At 45.3% G+C, this 19160-nt stretch overlaps 1 long non-coding RNA gene across 1 annotated transcript; it reads left to right on the top strand.

The window, feature by feature from the left end:
* Positions 1–1637: 1637 nt before the first annotated feature.
* On the top strand, positions 1638–8595 carry LOC141097013 (uncharacterized). The gene is made up of 2 exons (XR_012233828.1): positions 1638–6834; positions 7426–8595. It is a non-coding gene; the product is annotated as an uncharacterized lncRNA (long non-coding RNA).
* The last annotated feature ends 10565 nt before the right edge of the window (positions 8596–19160 follow it).

Here is a 19160-nt window from a genome sequence, read left to right as displayed (position 1 = left end):
ACCGGCCCCCCCGCTGGATATCGCTGATCGTGCTCGAATGTCCTGGGTTATTTTTTCATCGTTGGTGTCCCGCTGGCCAGCATGCATCGCTGTGTTTGACCCGATGAGCGACCTCGTTGGCGACACAGAACTCAGGGATGCAGGCTGGAATCGTTCAGAAAAGCTGCTGTGTGACAAGGTACCAACGACCGCCGAGGATCGCTGGATGGTTGCTGCGTCGCTGAAGAGATCTGCCTGTCTGGCAGCTTACTAGCGACCATTTAGCGATGCACCAGTGATCCTTACCAGGTCGTATCGTTGTCAGGATCGCTGGTGCGTCGCTAAGTGAAACAGGATCCTAAGATTGGAAAACAAAGTCGATAAAAATATAAAACAGCAAAACACAAATGCGGATATCAATACACATTCTTCCCAACAGCTCCTAAACTGTAGACCTGTCTTCATATCACCAGGACACCCATTGTTCAACACTATCTTTCATCTGCACATAATTATAAAACAGCAATCTACAGTATAAAGGTACTGTCACACTTAGCGATGCACCAGCGATCCCGACCAGCGATATGACGCGGTCAGGATCGCTGGTGCATCGCTAAGTGGTCGCTAGTGAGCTGCCACACAGGCAGATCTCAATAGCGACATCGCTGGGGATGGGGGTCGCTACTTACCTGTCACACTAGGCGATCCTGCGTCCTCCCGCCCGGCTCCACGCTCATCTCTCCACAGGAAGCTGGCGACGAGAAACAGTCCAGCCTGTTCTCGCGCGATCAGCGATAACCAGCTGGGGAGCGGGTTGTAGGTAAGTATCACACACAGCGATGTCGCTAGCAATATCGCTATAACGTCACAAGTTATAGCGATATCGCTTAGTGTCACAGTACCTTAAGGCAGCCACTGTGGACTCACAGGAATACATTTCTTTTGTTTTATAATTCTAGATTTTTTTTTTTTTTTTCAAAACAGTTGTAAGTTTAAGAGGCATGAACTTGTATTTATAGACTATTTATTAATTAAACACTGATGAGGTTACAGCCACCGCGCTATACGCAGAGCAGTGACTGAACCAGCGCCGGGGCCGCCTCCGTGTCTGGAACCAGAATTTTGCTGGGAATATTTTCTCCCAGCAGCGTTCAGTTAAGTGCGGGTGGCGGACAGGTTAGTAATTCTATTAACCTGTAGATTAACCTCATATCTACAGGTTAATAGCGTTTTATTTTCTGGTGCCAGGTTCCCTTTAAAGAAAGCATACATGAGACAAGTCTGTCTTCAAATCCTATCATCAGAGGTGTAGCTAGGGGTTTAGCTCAAGGGGGCAAAACATCTGAGTGGGCCCCTAACCAGGCAACCCTGATTACAACTATAGTGGCACACCCTAATTGTCGGCATAGGGAAACCTCTGCTGATGACCATGGTATTACTGAAGATAAATCTCTATAAAAAAAAAAAAAAACCCCACACTGTTATTACCGCCATATGGTGCTAGATACCACTACTGCAGAACATGTACAGTGGGTACAGAAAGCATTCAGACCCCTTTAAATTTTTCACACTTTGTTTCATTGCAGCCATTTGGTAAATTCATAAAAGTTCATTTTTTTTTTCTCATTAATGTACACTCTGCACCCCATCTTGACTGAAAGAAACAGAAATGTAGAAATTTTTGCAAATTTATTAAAAAAGAAAAAACTGTGTTTAATTAAACTGATAGAACTTGATTTGTAAAGGCACTGATAGGAACTGAAGGAGTTAAATTGAGTTCTGTCTATGTTGCATTCTCTTGTTTAAAACCTTATCTGTTCTTCGAGGAGATGTCTCAGACATCTCCCTTGTGAACCAAGGTCAAATACCTCTGCTTTTTCGCCTAAATGACTTTCTTTGTCGAAAACAAGTTGTAAAATCATTTGTACTGCGCATGTCTGTAAAATGTTTAAATTCTTTACTATAAAAGACGGAAGCCTAACTGATAAGCCAGAGGCGTCTTGGAGGCATCCTGAGTGGTATTATACAGCTGGTGTCTGTGTAGTTCTTCTCGATGGAGCTGATTTAATTAGAGACATATGATGCTTCACACCTAAGAACATCGGTCCTTCAGATGAAAGAGTAATCTGAGGGATCCCGACAGTTTCCTGGCGCCCGAAACAGGGACCTGATATAGGCACCTCTCCAAGACTACCCGATCTACAGACCACTCCAGTTACTGATGAAATTGTGAACAGCAGACCTAAACACCTGGCCAGGTAAGAGATCAATTTTTCTCTTCTCTGCTCTTCATAATCTATCATTATAACTAAGGTCCGTATAAAGGGGAATCTAGTAGAGGAGGGGGCCGTAAAATCAGGTCCATATAAGAACTCTGAGGAAATCGGGTGTGACACGCATATGTAATTTCTGCTCGAATGAGAGGTTACTGTAGGTTCTGTCTGTGCACAGCTATTTTTAGAAAAAGAGCTGATGCAAATCAAAATGGGAGAGGTCTGACATTATGGAATATAAGGCTGGGTGAACAGTTCATACTGCGCAGCCCGGACGGACAAGTTTTTCACAATAGACGGTTCCTCACTAGAAATAGAGGAGGTTGTTGAATGGCTACTTTGATTTGAAAGGTTGTGGAAAGTAGACAAATAAGCTGCACAGTAGGTATTCGTTCAAAGAGTGGTGATATTGCCTAACTGGGCCATGTGACAGCGTCCTTTCGGGGAGGTCACCGCCTAAGCTTAAATCAACACCCTTTACGAATAAACCTTGTGACAGATAAGAGTGTGACCGAATGAGCACAGGACCGTGAAATGAGCCTGTGACAGGATATGACTGAAGAACCCCAGTAGATGGACACTTTATTTACAATCCTGTGTGTTGTGGGAGTATTTCTGTTCGGATGCTACATAGCATATAAGTACACGAAACACGTAGTACACCGAGGAACAGACACTCCATTTAGCCTGTTAGCACCTTAGGAAGAAGGTAACGAGGTATAGTAGAGCCTAGTCTTGAGCTTACCCAATACACCACCTAAGGCAGGGGAATAACAGGAAGACAACAAGAGAGACAGGATAAGAATAAAAGATAAGATGGGGAACAGTCAGGGAAAGACACCTGAAGAAGGAAATCGGTTATGTGATATAATTGAGGATAGATATGGAAGTAGTGCAGCAAAGAACCTGGAAAAAGTATTAATCAAATCCAAAGTGCAAGATAGGCAGGCTGTGTGAATCCTTGTATATATGTCTATGAGAACCTCTGAATAAGATGAAAGATGAGTAATTGAGTAAAAAAAAATCAGTGAATGAGCACGTATGAATGAATCATCACACATCATTTTTGTGTCAAGAGATTTGTGACCTTTCTAGTTGTGGTGGAATCCCGGACAGATGCGTTATAGATATTTCAAATCTACATCTGAGACTGAATGAATTGAGTAATGATATAGTTCGTGTTATATGTGGCATTACATTGTAAAGTTTCCTGAATGCATTTGGCCAGAAAAAGGGCAAGGCATGGTTAATCTCATTATACAGTTATCTGCCCTTACAGTGAAATCCCGTGATTTTGAGTTTCTTTGTATAAATTGATTTTGATAAGTCTAAAGAACTACAGAATTCTGTGAAGGACGACGCTGCATTCTGATGGGAGGGGGGAATGATACCGCTGCGTAGTTTTTCTTCTCCCTTCGCTCTTATCTCTGCTGAGTGTGAGCTGTGCTCAAAATTCTCTGTAATTCTATCCGTAAGGTACACGCTGAAAGATTTGTGCATTTTAAAGCAACGGTACTTAATTGAAGATTGGAAGTTAAAAGTAAGATATGGTGCCTAATTTAGAAGGGAATTGTAAGTGATTGCTTGGTCATTAATGTGTTTGAACCTGCTTCTAGTTGTGTGATTGATTTGTATAGCAAATTGTGTCAAATTACAAGAGACAGAGAAGGAAGGAAGCAGTAAAACAAGTGGGACAAATATTGAAAAAGGCAAAAATACCAGAGTGTGAATGTTTGGATGTACAAAAAGGCACAGACGGGAAGAAAATAGCAAGTGAATAAATGATGCTTGAGAATGTGCAGCAGTATGGAAGGTGTATTATGAATGTTTGATTGACAAAGTGTAACCAGAGACCCAGACAAAACAGATGGACTTGTAAACACTGTGGTCAGACTCAGACAAATCCAGACTGAATAGCTACTTGTGTGACCTGTGCTACTGACCTAAGAGAATTGCACTAAATCCTATCCAGACAAGATCATAAGAAGCTGACATAATAGTGTGGATAGTGGGTAGTGGGGACATTGGCCCTTGAGGAGTAAGCTGACAGTAGACATCAGACGGCCAACCCCATCAGGACCTAGAAGTGTGACTAGAATAAGAAAGATACAGGTGTATTATCCCTGGAGCCCCTCTGACCAGCTAGCTTTGCTGAAGCAGCTGCCTGCCCCTGAAGACCAACCATTCCCGTTTTACAGACACATAAAGGAAGTACAGCAGACATATAAGTGTACCTGGGCAGACCTAGAGAGGTTGGTGAGTTTAAAGGCAGGTGACGCACTAGATCATATAATTAAGACACACAGATGTGACAAAGAATCAGGCTTGGGGCATGGATGATAAATCTGCACGATCTGGGGAGACGTACTGTGAGTCACTAAGACAATGGGCTGCAGTGGAACAATCAGAGCAGTCTGTACTCCTGACTAATGTGACACAGCAAAGAGGAGAGAGAGTAGAGATATACCTTGGACGGTTACAGCTGAAATGGGCAGACATGGGGTACATTTGCATAAACCCACTTGATGTTAGAATACTGGTGAATGCATTCATTGACGGTATGAACAAAGACTTACGAGACACAGTACAGACAGCCAGACCTGAATGGAGACATGTAGATCCGAAAGACCTCCTTAAGGTAGCTAAAGAAATTGAGCAAACAAGGACAATAAAACGACCTGTCATGTATGCTGGAGCACAAGGAAAAAAGTGGAGACGTAATAGGGAAGGCATGTGAGATGACACTGACGATCCATGCCATACTCCTACAAGTTCAACCAAAACATCTGTCTATGGCCAGACAGCTCCGACTTGAGTGTGCTCTACTAATTCCTGAGTATGTCACTCCTCAAAAGATGTAACGTTCTGAATCCAGCCACCCTCCTGCCTATGGATTCAGAAAAGGGGGAATTGGTGACCGTATTGGCAAGTGAGGAAGGATACTTTGACATGACGCATGAACATGTCTGCATAGAACTGATGAGTCAGGAGACAGTTGGGTTTGCACACATTCATGAAAAACCTGTTCCTAATGCAGACTTTGAGTTTCTTTTTTGTAGATGGCCCCAGATACCACCAGGATGGACGATTCTACACTGGATATGCATTAGTATCCTCACATGAGGTAATCCGAGCGGAACCACTCTCTCCTCACATGTCGGCGCAGGAGGCAGAGTTGAAGGCACTCACTGAGGCGTGTAGAGCCGCTGCAGGTAAAGTCGCTAATATTTTCACAGATTCGAAGCCCATTAAAAATGCAGAGCTGGTGAAACAATTGATGGAGGCATTGATGTTACCAGTCCAGGTTGGCATTGTCAAGGTAAAAGCACACACAAAGGTGACTCCGTGGAGGTAGAGGGCAATAGAAGGGCGAACGAGGCTGCTAAAATAGCACAAGGCGGCCTAGAGAGAGCAGTGGACGGTGGCGGGGAGTCAGCGTATTCCAGCCACATTGGGTCTAGATGTCCTGAAATCCCTCCAGCAAAAGGCTGCCCAAACAGAGAAGGTACACCGGGGGAGACTGGGAGCTGAGCTCAACTCAAATGGAGTATGGGAGAATAAGGATAAAATGTGCCCACCAAAGTCCCTGTTCCCAATCATGGCGCAAGCAGCACATGGCCCCAATCACACCTCAAAAAGTCACATGTGTGCCATGGTAGATGCCTTCTGGATCGCTCCTGGTTTCAGTTACGCAGCCGCGAAACTTGTACAATCATGCCTCATCTGTGCACAGCACAACCCAGGTAAAACAGTAAAAGTCCCTAAGAAAGCGACACCTAGGCCTCTCTACCCGTTTCAGAGACGGCAGATTGACGACATACAGCTACCAAGGTAGGAGTGTATGCAAATATCCTAGTATGTGTAGATCTCTTCTCTGGATGGCCAGAGGCCTACCCGGTGAAAACGGCTACAGCTCGAGCCACTGCAAAGAAACTGGTGATGGAACTAGTACCACGATTCGGTGTCCCTGAAACAATTGAATCAGACAGAGGTACACACTTTACTGCTGAGGTAATGCAAAATGTCATGCAAATGATAGGTGTAGAACAGGCATTTCATACACCCTACCACCCACAGAGTTCAGGGAAGGTAGAGAGAATGAACGGGACACTGAAATTGAAAATACAGAAAACCATGGAGCAGACCCATAAACCATGGCCAGAGTGTCTCCCATTAGCATTATTCTCAGTAAGGTACACACCCACGGGGAAAGCTAAACTGTCACCCTTCGAGATACTGTTTGGAAGACCACCGAACACAGGGTTGTACTACCCACAGGTCTTAACACTCAATGTGGATAATTTGACAAGTTATGTAATCCAGTTGCAAAAGCATTTAACTCAAATGCATTCTCTAGTTTTCTCTTCCACTCCAGATCCAGATAGTGTGGAAGGAATCACTGTCTACAACCTGGTGATTACGTATATGTCAAGAAACACTCCAGAAAGACCCTTGAACCCCGATATCAAGGACCTTACCAAGTACTCCTAACAACGCCTACTTCTGTTAAGTTGGAAGGACGACCAACCTGGATCCACGCATCGCATTGCAAACTAGCCACAGGAGTTAACAAAGCATAAGAGTGCATAATGTTTTGGTTTGGTTTTGTTGCATTATCTGTAATAATGGTAGCTGCGTGGGACAATCTAAATTCTCCAATGTCCTTGAATAATAAGTTTATACAACATCATGAAAAAATACTAAATGATTGGTCAAATCATTTGCTGGATCTGCACACATTCAGCAGTATCAGCCACTAGTATTCCGTTCCTTGTTATTCCTGTGCCACCCAAGGAATTATTTGCCTGGACCAGTTCTTCTGATACACTTGCTAATAATGCCACAAATAATGTGAAGTTATGGAACACAACTGTTGAAATACCTATTGTGGGATGGGTAGGATACCCTTGGTGGCAGGGTAATCTTTCAGGAAGTAATACATACCTTCAATATCTGGCATATAAAGGGGGGGCTTGGTTACCCAGGAATAGAACTCGATTAACCTACCTGGGGCAAATTCCAATGTATGGCCTACAAGTTAGTTTTAATGTAACTTCCCACTCTACTGATGCCTTCAAACCAATACTGCTAGAAAGAAGGTTGCATAACACGTCCTGGGAGTATTCCAATTTATTTCCCCAGGGCAATAATGAAACTTGTTTTAATATTTCAGGTAATATACCTTGCAACGAGTCATCTGGATATGAGAAAGGAACTCCCACCTGTGGAAATCCCGATGTAGGGTAGTGTAGCCCTTTAGGACAACTTCCAAATTGGTGTATGCTTCAGAATGTATCTGCGTTCATAGATTTAGTTCATAGACTGGTATTACAACATTCAGCCCTATGGGACCTACCTAGTGACATGTTCTGGGTATGTGGAGACAATGCATATAAATGGTTGCCAGTAGGGGTAAAAGGTGCTTGTACTCTGGGTCGTTTGACTCCAGCTACCTTTGTTATTCCGAATGACCAGTTGAATACTCAGAGCATACCTAAACACACGTTGTACAAAAGAGCTGCTGACAATACACCTCGCCTCTCTGGGAGACCACATATAGTGCAGATGAGTGTGGCCAATAAAATTGTCAGCTCTATTTTTATTTATCCTATGATTACTCAAATGTGGGATAAATTAGTCAGGGCTACAGATTACTTAGATGACCAAATATGGGATATATTGGATATATTGAACACCACCGTTGCTGTCCAAAATCATTGTTGTTTGTATCTTTGTAATATATGTGCTATTGAAACTTGTTTTTTGGTGTATCTCTGTATGCAAGAAAAGATGTAGAAATAGATAAGGAAGTTTGACTGTAAACAACAAGAATTTAACTATTATTCCTTTGAGTCCTAGATTGACATCTCATTTCTGGCATGAAGGAGCGTACTCTTGCAATGATGGACGTGGCTTCAGTATCTGGGGGATGGAGAAGGTAGAAGACCTGTCTCCCTTGGGCAACCCGTCGGCCTGGGATAGTACCTGGTGAACGAGCCACTATCCGCTGTTGTTGCAGGATCCAGTGTTCCAGATTGTGGAAAATGAAGATGTCAAAGGGGGGAATGATAGGAACTGAAGGAGTTAAATTGAGTTCTGTCTATGTTGCATTCTCTTGTTTAAAACCTTATCTGTTCTTCGAGGAGATGTCTCAGACATCTCCCTTGTGAACCAAGGTCAAATACCTCTGCTTTTTCGCCTAAATGACTTTCTTTGTCGAAAACAAGTTGTAAAATCATTTGTACTGCGCATGTCTGTAAAATGTTTAAATTCTTTACTATAAAAGACGGAAGCCTAACTGATAAGCCAGAGGCGTCTTGGAGGCATCCTGAGTGGTATTATACAGCTGGTGTCTGTGTAGTTCTTCTCGATGGAGCTGATTTAATTAGAGACATATGATGCTTCACACCTAAGAACATCGGTCCTTCAGATGAAAGAGTAATCTGAGGGATCCCGACAGCACGCACCTGTCTATATAAGACCTCACAGCTCACAGTGCAAATGAGAATCATGAAATCAAAGCAACTGGCCAAGGAGCTCAGAGACAGAATTGTGGCAAGTCACAGATCTGGCCAATGATACAAAAGAATTTCTTCAGTACTCAAAGTTCCTAAGAGCACATTAGCCTCCATAATCATTAAATGGAAGAAGTTTGGGACCACCAGGAGTCTTCCTAGACCTGGCCGTCCAGCCAAACTGAGCAATCGTGGGAGAAGAGTCTTGGTGAGAGAGGTAAAGAAGAACCCCAAGACTCCACAGATGCAGTAGGGAGATGGGAGAAAGTTCCAAAGTCAGCTATCACTGCAGCCCTCCACCAGTCGGGCCTTTATGGGAGACTGGCCCGAAGGAAGCCTCTCCTCAGTGCAAGACATAAGAAAGCCCTAAAAACACATGAAGGACTCCCAGACTATGAGAAATAAGATTCTCTGGTCTGATGAGATGAAGGTAGACCTTTTTGGTGATATTCTGAGTGGTATGTGTGGAGAAAACCAGGCATTGCTCATCACCTGCCCAATACAATCCCAACAATTAAACATGGTGGTGGCAGCATCATGCTATGGGGGTGTTTTTCAGCTTCAGGGACAGGACAACTGGTTGGCATTGAAGGAAACATGAATGCAGCCAAGTACAGAGAGATATCCTGGATGAAAACCTCTGTGACCATTCTTGACTGGCCCAGCCAGAGCCCTGACCTAAACCCAATTGAGCATTCTGGAGAGACCTGAAAATGGCTGTCCACTAATGTTCACCATCCAACCTGACGGAACTGGTGAGGATCTGCAAGGAGAAATGGCAGAGGATCCCCAAATCCAGGTGTGAAAAACTTGTTGCATCATTCCCAAGAAGACTCATGGCTGTACTAGCTCTAAAGGGTGCTTATACTCAATACTGAGCAAAGGGTCTAAATACTTATCACCATGTGATATTTCAGTTTTCTTTTTTTTATTAAATTTGCATGCATTTCTACATTTGTTTTTTTCAGTTAAGATGGTATGCAGAGTGTACATTAATGTGAAAAAAAATGAGCTTTTTTCAATTTACCAAATGGCTGCAATGAAACAAAGAGTGAAAAATTTAAAGGGATTTGAATACTTTCCATACCCACTGTAAGTATTTCCCTGTTCTTACTGGGATTATATACAGTGGGGAAAAAAAGTATTTAGTCAGTCAGCAATAGTGCAAGTTCCACCACTTAAAAAGATGAGAGGCGTCTGTAATTTACATCATAGGTAGACCTCAACTATGGGAGACAAACTGAGAAAAAAAAAAATCCAGAAAATCACATTGTCTGTTTTTTTTTCATTTTATTTGCATATTATGGTGAAAAATAAGTATTTGGTCAGAAACAAGCAATCAAGATTTCTGGCTCTCACAGACCTGTAACTTCTTCTTTAAGAGTCTCCTCTTTCCTCCACTCATTACCTGTAGTAATGGCACCTGTTTAAACTTGTTATCAGTATAAAAAGACACCTGTGCACACCCTCAAACAGTCTGACTCCAAACTCCACTATGGTGAAGACCAAAGAGCTGTCAAAGGACACCAGAAACAAAATTTTAGCCCTGCACCAGGCTGGGAAGACTGAATCTGCAATAGCCAACCAGCTTGGAGTGAAGAAATCAACTGTGGGAGCAATAATTAGAAAATGGAAGACATACAAGACCACTGATAATCTCCCTCGATCTGGTGCTCCACGCAAAATCCCACCCCGTGGGGTCAGAATGATCACAAGAACGGTGAGCAAAAATCCCAGAACCATGCGGGGGGACCTAGTGAATGAACTGCAGAGAGCTGGGACCAATGTAACAAGGCCTACCATAAGTAACACACTACGCCACCGTGGACTCAGATCCTGCAGTGCCAGACGTGTCCCACTGCTTAAGCCTGTACATGTCCGGGCCCGTCTGAAGTTTGCTAGAGAGCATTTGGATGATCCAGAGGAGTTTTGGGAGAATGTCCTATGGTCTGATGAAACCAAACTGGAACTGTTTGGTAGAAACACAACTTGTCGTGTTTGGAGGAAAAAGAATACTGAGTTGCATCCATCAAACACCATACCTACTGTAAAGCATGGTGGTGGAAACATCATGCTTTGGGGCTGTTTCTCTGCAAAGGGGCCAGGACGACTGATCCGGGTACATGAAAGAATGAATGGGGCCATGTATCGTGAGATTTTGAGTGCAAACCTCCTTCCATCAGCAAGGGCATTGAAGATGAAACGTGGCTGGGTCTTTCAACATGACAATGATCCAAAGCACACCGCCAGGGCAACGAAGGAGTGGCTTCGTAAGAAGCATTTCAAGGTCCTGGAGTGGCCTAGCCAGTCTCCAGATCTCAACCCTATAGAAAACCTTTAGAGGGAGTTGAAAGTCCGTGTTGCCAAGCGAAAAGCCAAAAACATCACTGCTCTAGAGGAGATCTGCATGGAGGAATGGGCCAACATACCAACAACAGTGTGTGGCAACCTTGTGAAGACTTACAGAAAACGTTTGACCTCTGTCATTGCCAACAAAGGATATATCACAAAGTATTGAGATGAAATGTTGTTTATGACCAAATACTTATTTTCCACCATAATATGCAAATAAAATGAAAAAAAAACAGACAATGTGATTTTCTGGATTTTTTTTTCTCAGTTTGTCTCCCATAGTTGAGGTCTACCTATGATGTAAATTACAGACGCCTCTCATCTTTTTAAGTGGTGGAACTTGCACTATTGCTGACTGACTAAATACTTTTTTTCCCCACTGTACCATTATTCTCAGTAGCACACTTTATATTTATACAGTATGATGTCCTGCCAAGAATGACCATTTTTAAACAAGCTTAAAAATTATTTCCTCAGATGAACAAGCCTTTTGCTCGTTCGTCAGGTGATCAACAACCTGTTCACACTGCCCAATAATAGTGACTTGGTGCTACTATAGGATCAATGTTGATAATCCCGCAGCTTAAATGCACCATTGCGCAGATTCGGGTCTTACGGTCTATGGCGTCCATTCATCAAATCTTTGACTCCAGAGTACTGGTGTAAAACACTTTGAAAAATCGAAACATCTTTTAACTCAGCTCTGAAAAGAATATGCAACTTTTACTGTTTTTACACCAAAATCAAACAGTTCCATTAAAAAAGGCAGAGCTCGTGGTTGCACTTGCTTGTGAAATTTGTTAAAAGTGGCATCCTTAGCATTTTTGTTGAGATGCAAGGAGGCACATTCCACTGAGAAAATGTGCAAATTCATTAAGTAGTGTGCACTTCTTATCAAATTCATCCAATCATTCTCCAGCGAGCCCTTCATGAAGAGCATCAGTCTTAATGAATCGTCCCACAATGTGTACTTTTTTCCCTACAAGAAAGAAAATATCCCTAACTATGTATAACAGCATCAGATATTGTAAAGAATGTTGGTAAATCGTCTCTGCTCCCAGTGCTTGGCCCTAGGATGATTACTCCTCGGAGGTAACTGTGATGTGACGACCGTCTGCGAATCTGGGCTGCAGTAGGACAGCGCCCCGAGTGACCCCGAAACCCTTAACCCCTATACAGGGATCTGGAATTATAGCAAGGCCCAGGGGTAGCTGTCTAGGGGCGCAGTGGACCAGAGCAGAACGGTCGACAAGGGGTAAAGCTAAAACCCGTAATAGTGGTCCGGAGACAGGAGTACAAAAACAGCAGGCATTAGAATGGTCAGAAATCCAGGCTGAGGTCAGAGTTAACTTTTAGCAATTCACAGAGTAGCACGCAGGGGAACCAAGAATATATATAGCGGCTTGCAAGACCAGTCCCAAGGTATTTGAGGGATCAGGTCATCCCTCACAGGTTCCCAGACTGATGATGTCATCAGGACCGCCCCCAGGACCAGGCTGGATAGTGATGCACCAACCCCTTCATGACTGATAGAGGAGCGGAGCCTGCATCCACCAGATGCCTGCGCAGGAGTCCCATCTCTGTTGCCACCATCGCTCGGGGCAATCCACGGCGCCTCCTAGTGGCCGAGGCCGGGACAGCAGGCCCCGAATCAGACGGTGATGTGACAGTCTGGCGCCTCCTAGTGGCCGAGGCTGGGACAGCAGGCCCCGAATCAGATGGTGATTTGACAGTCTGGCGCCTCCTAGTGGCCGAGGCAGCAGGCCCTGAGTCTGACGGCGACGTGACAGTACCCCCCCCCTAAGAGGGGCCTCCGGACCCTCAAAACCCGGTTTGTCAGGGTGAAGGAGATGAAATCTCCTAATTAATGTTTTCGCATGGATGTCCCCCACGGGGACCCAGGACTTCTCCTCCGGGCCGTAGCCCTTCCAGTGTACAAGATACTGTACGGACCCTCTTACAAGGCGGGAGTCAAGGACCCCCTGGACTTCATACTCCAAGGTACCCTTGACCGAAACAGGAGGAGGAGGGGACTGGACAGGATGAACTGGAGAGCGATACAGCTTGAGGAGAGATTTATGGAAGACGTTGGGCAATTTGAATGACTGCGGGAGTTTTAATCGGAAGGCCACCGGGTTAATCACCTCTATAATTTCGTATGGACCAATAAATCTAGGACCCAGTTTGGCAGACGGCACTTTAAGCTTGATTTTTTTGGAGGAGAGCCAGACCTTGTCTCAAACTCCCAGGTCCGGCCCCTTAGACCGCCGTCTGTTCGCAGCCGAAGCTTGCTTAACCTGGGCCCCTTTCAAGTTCGAGTTTACCTCAGACCAAATCGTTTTTAAGCGATGTATATTTTTCTGTACCCCAGGGAGCTCCGACATCCTGGCCGAAAATGAACCAAAGCGCGGATGCAGTCCATGGTTGCAGAAAAAGGGGTAGTCTTAATGGAGTCCTGATACCGATTGTTTAGGGCAAACTCAGCTTATGGCAGATGTTCCGCCCAATTGGACTGATGTTCTGACACATAGCAGCGAAGGTATTGCTCCAGAGCCTGGTTGATACGCTTTGTTTGACCATTGGTTTCGGGAGGGTAGGCCGAGGAGAAGGACAACTCAACACCAATGCGTTTGCAGAACGCACTTCAGAATTTTGACACGAACTGGATACCCCTGTCGGACACAATATTGACAGGAGCACCGTGCAGACGTACAACATGCACAATAAATAGTTTACTCAAGGTTTCGGAGTTAGGTAACCCCGACAGGGGGACAATATGACACTGTTTGCTGAACCTGTCTACCACCACCCAGATACACGTTTTCCCATCTGAGGACGGCAGGTCCGTAATGAAGTCCATGTAGATGTGAGTCCATGGACACTCAGTGGTGGGCAAGGACTGGAGCCAGCCGGCAGGGCGATTATGGGGGGGGGGGGACTTGGCGCGGGCACAGACTTCACACGCTAAAACATAGTCCTTAACCACCAGAAATTCCTAGTTACTAGTCTGGTGGTATTATTGAGACCAGTATGGCCTGCTAGAACAGAGTCATGCGATTCTTTAAGAATTTGTAGGCGAAAAATAGCTGGAACGAACAATTTTTTGGGGGGCGTAGTGTCCGGAGCTTGTTCTGGGGACCTACGGATCTCCTCCAGAAGGTCCAAAGACACTGTGGACACCACGATCCCATTGGCCAATATTGGAACTGGTTGACAGTCCTCAGCTTGTGAGGGGCAAAAACTGCGAGAGAGGGCATCCGCCCTCACATTTTTAGTACCAGGACGGAAGGTGATTATAAAATCAAACCTAGAGAAGAACAAGGCCCACCTTGCTTGTCTAGGATATAGTCTTTTAGCTGACTCCAAGTAGGTCAGGTTCTTGTGATCAGTAGTTACCGTGATCTTAGGTTTGGCGCCCTCGAGGAAGTGGCGCCATTCCTCGAAGGCCCATTTGTTTGCCAATAGTTCCCGATTACCTATATCATAGTTTTTCTCCGTGGGAGAGAATTTGCGGGAAAAAAAAAAAAAAAGCACATGGACGGAGCTGAGTGAGGGATGCAGTGCCTTGTGATAGCACTGCTCCCACTCCGACTTCAGAGGCATCCACTTCTACAATAAATGGGCGGTCCAGATCCGGCTGAACCAAAACCGGGTTGGCCACGAAGCACTCCTTTAGTGTAGAAAATGCCTGAATTGCCTCAGGGTTCCAATTGGTCATGTCTGCCCCTTTCCGGGTCAAACCCGTGAGCAGTTTGGCAATTTCTGAGAAACCCCTGATGAACTTGCGGTAGTAATTAGCAAAGCCTAAAAACCGCTGTAGTGCTTTTAACGATTTGGGTTGTACCCAGGCTTTAATAGGTTGGATTTTGGCAGGATCCATGCGGAACCCTTTGCCTGAGACCATGTATCCTAAAAACTGTACCTTCTCAGAAAAAAAACAAAACAAAAAAAAACACACATTTTTTCCAGTTAAGCAAACAAGGAGTGTTCACACATTCTCTGCAACACAGAACGGACGTGTTGAGCGTGTGTCACAGGTTCAGCAGAGTAAATCATTATGTAATCCAGATACACCCCACAAATGTCTCTGAAAATATCATTAACAAAGTTCTGAAACACGGACGGTGCGTTACTGAGTCCGAACGGCATCACAAGGTACTCAAAGTGGCCAAGGGGTGTATTAAAGGCAGTTTTCCACTCATCCCCATCTTATGCGGACCAGATTATATGCCACCCGGAGGTCAAGTTTAGTAAACCAACGGGCCCCCAATAGCTGATTAAAAAGATCAGGGAAGAGTGGAAGCGGATACTGTTTTGTTTTTTTTGTTTTTTTTTTTTTATAGTGATTGCGCTCAATTCCCGGTAATCAATGCAGGGTCTGAGGCCCCCCCATCTTTCTTCTCCACAAAGAAGAACCCGGCCCCAACTGGTGAAATGGATGGTCTAATAAACCCCTTTTTTTAAACTGTCTGCTATATAGTCATTCATGGCCTGACGCTCTGGACCAGAGAGATTAAATATTCTCCCTTTTGGGAGGCGGGCATCCGGAACCAGGTCTATAGGGTAATCATACTTCCTATGTGGGGGTAGCTTCTCAGATTCTAAAACAGAAAACACATCCTCATAGTCCCTGAAAGCAAACGGTATGAGGGGGGTTTTAACCTTAACTTGGCTTAGTGCTAATGATATGCACTTATCCTGACACTGAACTCCAGCGCACAACATCACCCAGATGCCAGTCGATAACAGGATTGTGCTGGCGTAACCATGGCATCCCCAAAATGACTGCAGCAGATAAGTTATCCATCACAAAAAATGACATAAGTCCAGTATGCAATGTTCCCACAGATATAGCAATTTTGGCCGTAACAAATTTAACCCCCTCCTGGATTAGAGGTGTGCCATTGATAGCCGTGGTTTTAATAGGGGCATTAAGTTTTAATAATGGTACACCAAGATTCCTTGCAGCCAAAGAATCCATAAAATTTCCATCAGATCCACAATCCACATAAGCTTTTAAACACAGACATTTCTGACCAAATGAAAGAGAGATGGGCAATAAAACTTTAGCCGCATCTGCGGGCAGTACCTGAGCCCCTGGGCAAACCAGGCCAGAGCTGCCCAGGGGCAGATGTCGCAGGAGTGTGGATCTCTGGCATTCAGCTTTCTTCCAGAAGTCTCCAGAATGCAGCATGCTTGTGCTGGAAGATGGGAGTGTTCCTCCAGGCTGTGCACTGAAACAAATACAGGTGTTTAGGCCAAAAATCAGCTCAGGTAGGAGAAGGGGAAGGAGAAAGAAAAAAAAAAAAAAAAGTTCAGGGAGACTGCTTTTGTATATGTTGGATATATACACAAGGAGCAGGTTTCCCCCCCCCCCCCCCCTCTATATTTTGGCCAGATATACTGTAATGTGACAACCATCTGCAAATCTGGGCTGCAGTAGGACAGCGCCCCGAGTGACCCCGAAACCCTTAACCCCTATACAGGGATCTGGAATTATAGCAAGGCCCAGGGGTAGCTGTCTAGGGGCGCAGTGGACCAGAGCAGAACGGTCAACAAGGGGTAAAACTAAACCCCGTAATAGTGGTCCAGAGACAGGAGTACAAAAATAGCAGGCAATAGAATGGTCAGGAATCCAAGTCAAGGTCAGCATTAAAAATCGGAAGAAATGCAACGGTACAAAAACGGCAGGCAATAGAATGGTCAGAAATCCAGGCTGAGGTCAGAGTTAACTTTTAGCAATTCAGAGTAGTACACAGGGGAACCAAGAATATATCCAGCAGCTTGCAAGACCAGTCCCAAGGTATTTGAGGGATCAAGTCATCCCTCACAGGTTCCCGGACTGATGATGTCATCATGACCGCCCCCAGGACCAGGCAGGATGGTGATGCACCAACCCCTTCATGACTGATAGAGGAGCGGAGCCTGCATCCACCAGATGCCTGCTCAGGAGTCCCATCTCTGTTGCCGCCATCACTCGGGGGCGATCCAAGGCGCCTCCCAGTGGCCGAGGCCGGGACAGCAGGCCCCGAATCAGACAGTGATGTGACAGTCCGGCGCCTCCTAGTGGCCGAGGCCGGAACAGTAGGCCCTGAATCAGACGGTGATGTGACAGTCCGGCGCCTCCTAGTGGCCGAGGCCAGGACAGCAGGCCCAGAGTCTGACGGCGACGTGACAGGTGAGTACTGTTATTTCAGCTGTTAAGCTCCGATACCATAAAAGTGCATGAAGTATGAGTTTATACCAGGGTGTAGTCTGTGGTGACAGATCTAATCTGATAACCAGGGCTTCTTACAGAGGAAGTTCACCAGGCCTCCTTTTTTCAGATTGCTGACCTTGAGCTGAAACAGATGAAAAAAATCCTGTTTGTTCAAGTGGCAAAAAGGAAACATGCAGTAACTATGATTTCAGACCTTTTCATGTGGGAAATTCTCTGATAGTTCTGACCAGCTACAGCAAACATAGAAAAAAGTAAACCACAAGTTACAATCAAAGAAGGCACAAAACCAAGATATATTAATAGACTGTAACGTGCTGCTGCAGTGTAGTACAGCGCAACCTCCACCAGGGGGTGATGGGGAGGGAAGAGAGGTTGCACACACACCCACACAACGTAGTAAGGCTAAGTGCACACGTACCGGAACGCTCGCGGAAATTACCGCGAGAATTCCGGAATTCCAGTCCGTGGGAAAATCGCATTTTAAATTCCCGCGATTTTCCCGCGGAAAAACTAGCATTTTGCAAGCGTATTTAGCTTGCAAAACGCTAGCGTTCTCCAAGCGATCTGTAGCATCGCTTGGAGAACTGATTGACAGGTTGGTCACACTCGTCAAACATAGTGTTTGACGAGTGTGACCAACTTTTTACTACTGAGGCTGCCTATGCGGCATCAATAGTAAAAGATAGAATGTAAAAAAAAAAAATAGTGTTATTCTTACCCTCCGACGTCCCGCGCATCCGTTCCCAGTAATCCTTTGCGAAAATGCCCACGATGACGTCAGTTCTCGCGGGATCGCGACGTCTAGCGGTAATTCGCGATGACGTCGCGCGAATGACCGCGAGACTTCGCAATCCCGTGAGAACGGACGCCATCGCGGGCATTTTCGCAAAGGACTACTGGGAACGAGAGCGTGAAGAGAAGCAGGAAGACTGCGCGGGACGTCGGAGGGTGAGAATAACAATATTTTTTATTTTTAAATTCTATTTTTTGCAGGGATATGGTACCCAAAGCCCGGAGGACAGTCTCCTCTCCTCCGGACCGTGGGTACCATCCGCAAATGTTCTGCTTACTTTCCGCATGGTGTGCATAGCCACATGCGGGAAGTAAGCGGAACAATGCATTCCTATGGGTGCGGGATCGCCCGATTCCGCAAATTAATGAGCATGCTGCGGTTTTTACCGCGAAGCGATTCCGCCGCGGTAAAAACCGCAGCATTAATACCGCATTGCGGAATCCCATAGGAATGCATGGGATGCTTATTTTTTGCGTTTTCGCAGCAAAATCGCGCGGTTAAAACCGCCGCGAAAAAAACGCCACGTGTGAACTCAGCCTAACAAAGAGCAACAGCACAGGTGTCACAGGTAATGAAAGAGTGGTAAGACTAGCTGAAGTCAGCAACTGTCAGGAGCAGAAATACCAAGGGAGACAGCAAGTGTGTAGTCAGGGACAAGCGAGAAGTCAGGACCTACCAGGAACGTGGTATCAGAAACATAAGACATAAGCCGTTGTCAGGGTACAAGCCAAGGGGTCAAAGCCAGTCGGAAAGCGTGGTATCAGAAACGGAAAAACCAGAAGCAGAGTCCAGAGAGCAAGCCAGGTCATACACAAGTCCAGTTAATCAGGGGGCAGGAAGAACAATAAAGGAATACAGGTCAGAGGCACTAGCTTGGAAGATTGCAGTATAGCTGACGCTTGCCCGCAGGCTGCAGAGGGCTGAAATAGCCCAGCCCGCTCCAGAATGAGGCAGAGGGAATTAACCCCGCATGACCAGTCCAAAGGGTAGACAGCAGAAAACAAACTCTGGACTGGATAATGACATAG

This window comes from Dendrobates tinctorius, unplaced genomic scaffold, assembly GCF_039654945.1.
Source record: "Dendrobates tinctorius isolate UK_male_01 unplaced genomic scaffold, ASM3965494v1 ptg000082l, whole genome shotgun sequence".
Taxonomy (NCBI): domain Eukaryota; kingdom Metazoa; phylum Chordata; class Amphibia; order Anura; family Dendrobatidae; genus Dendrobates; species Dendrobates tinctorius.
The sequence above is the reverse complement of the archived record's forward strand: the minus strand, read 5'-3'. Positions and strand labels throughout refer to the sequence as shown.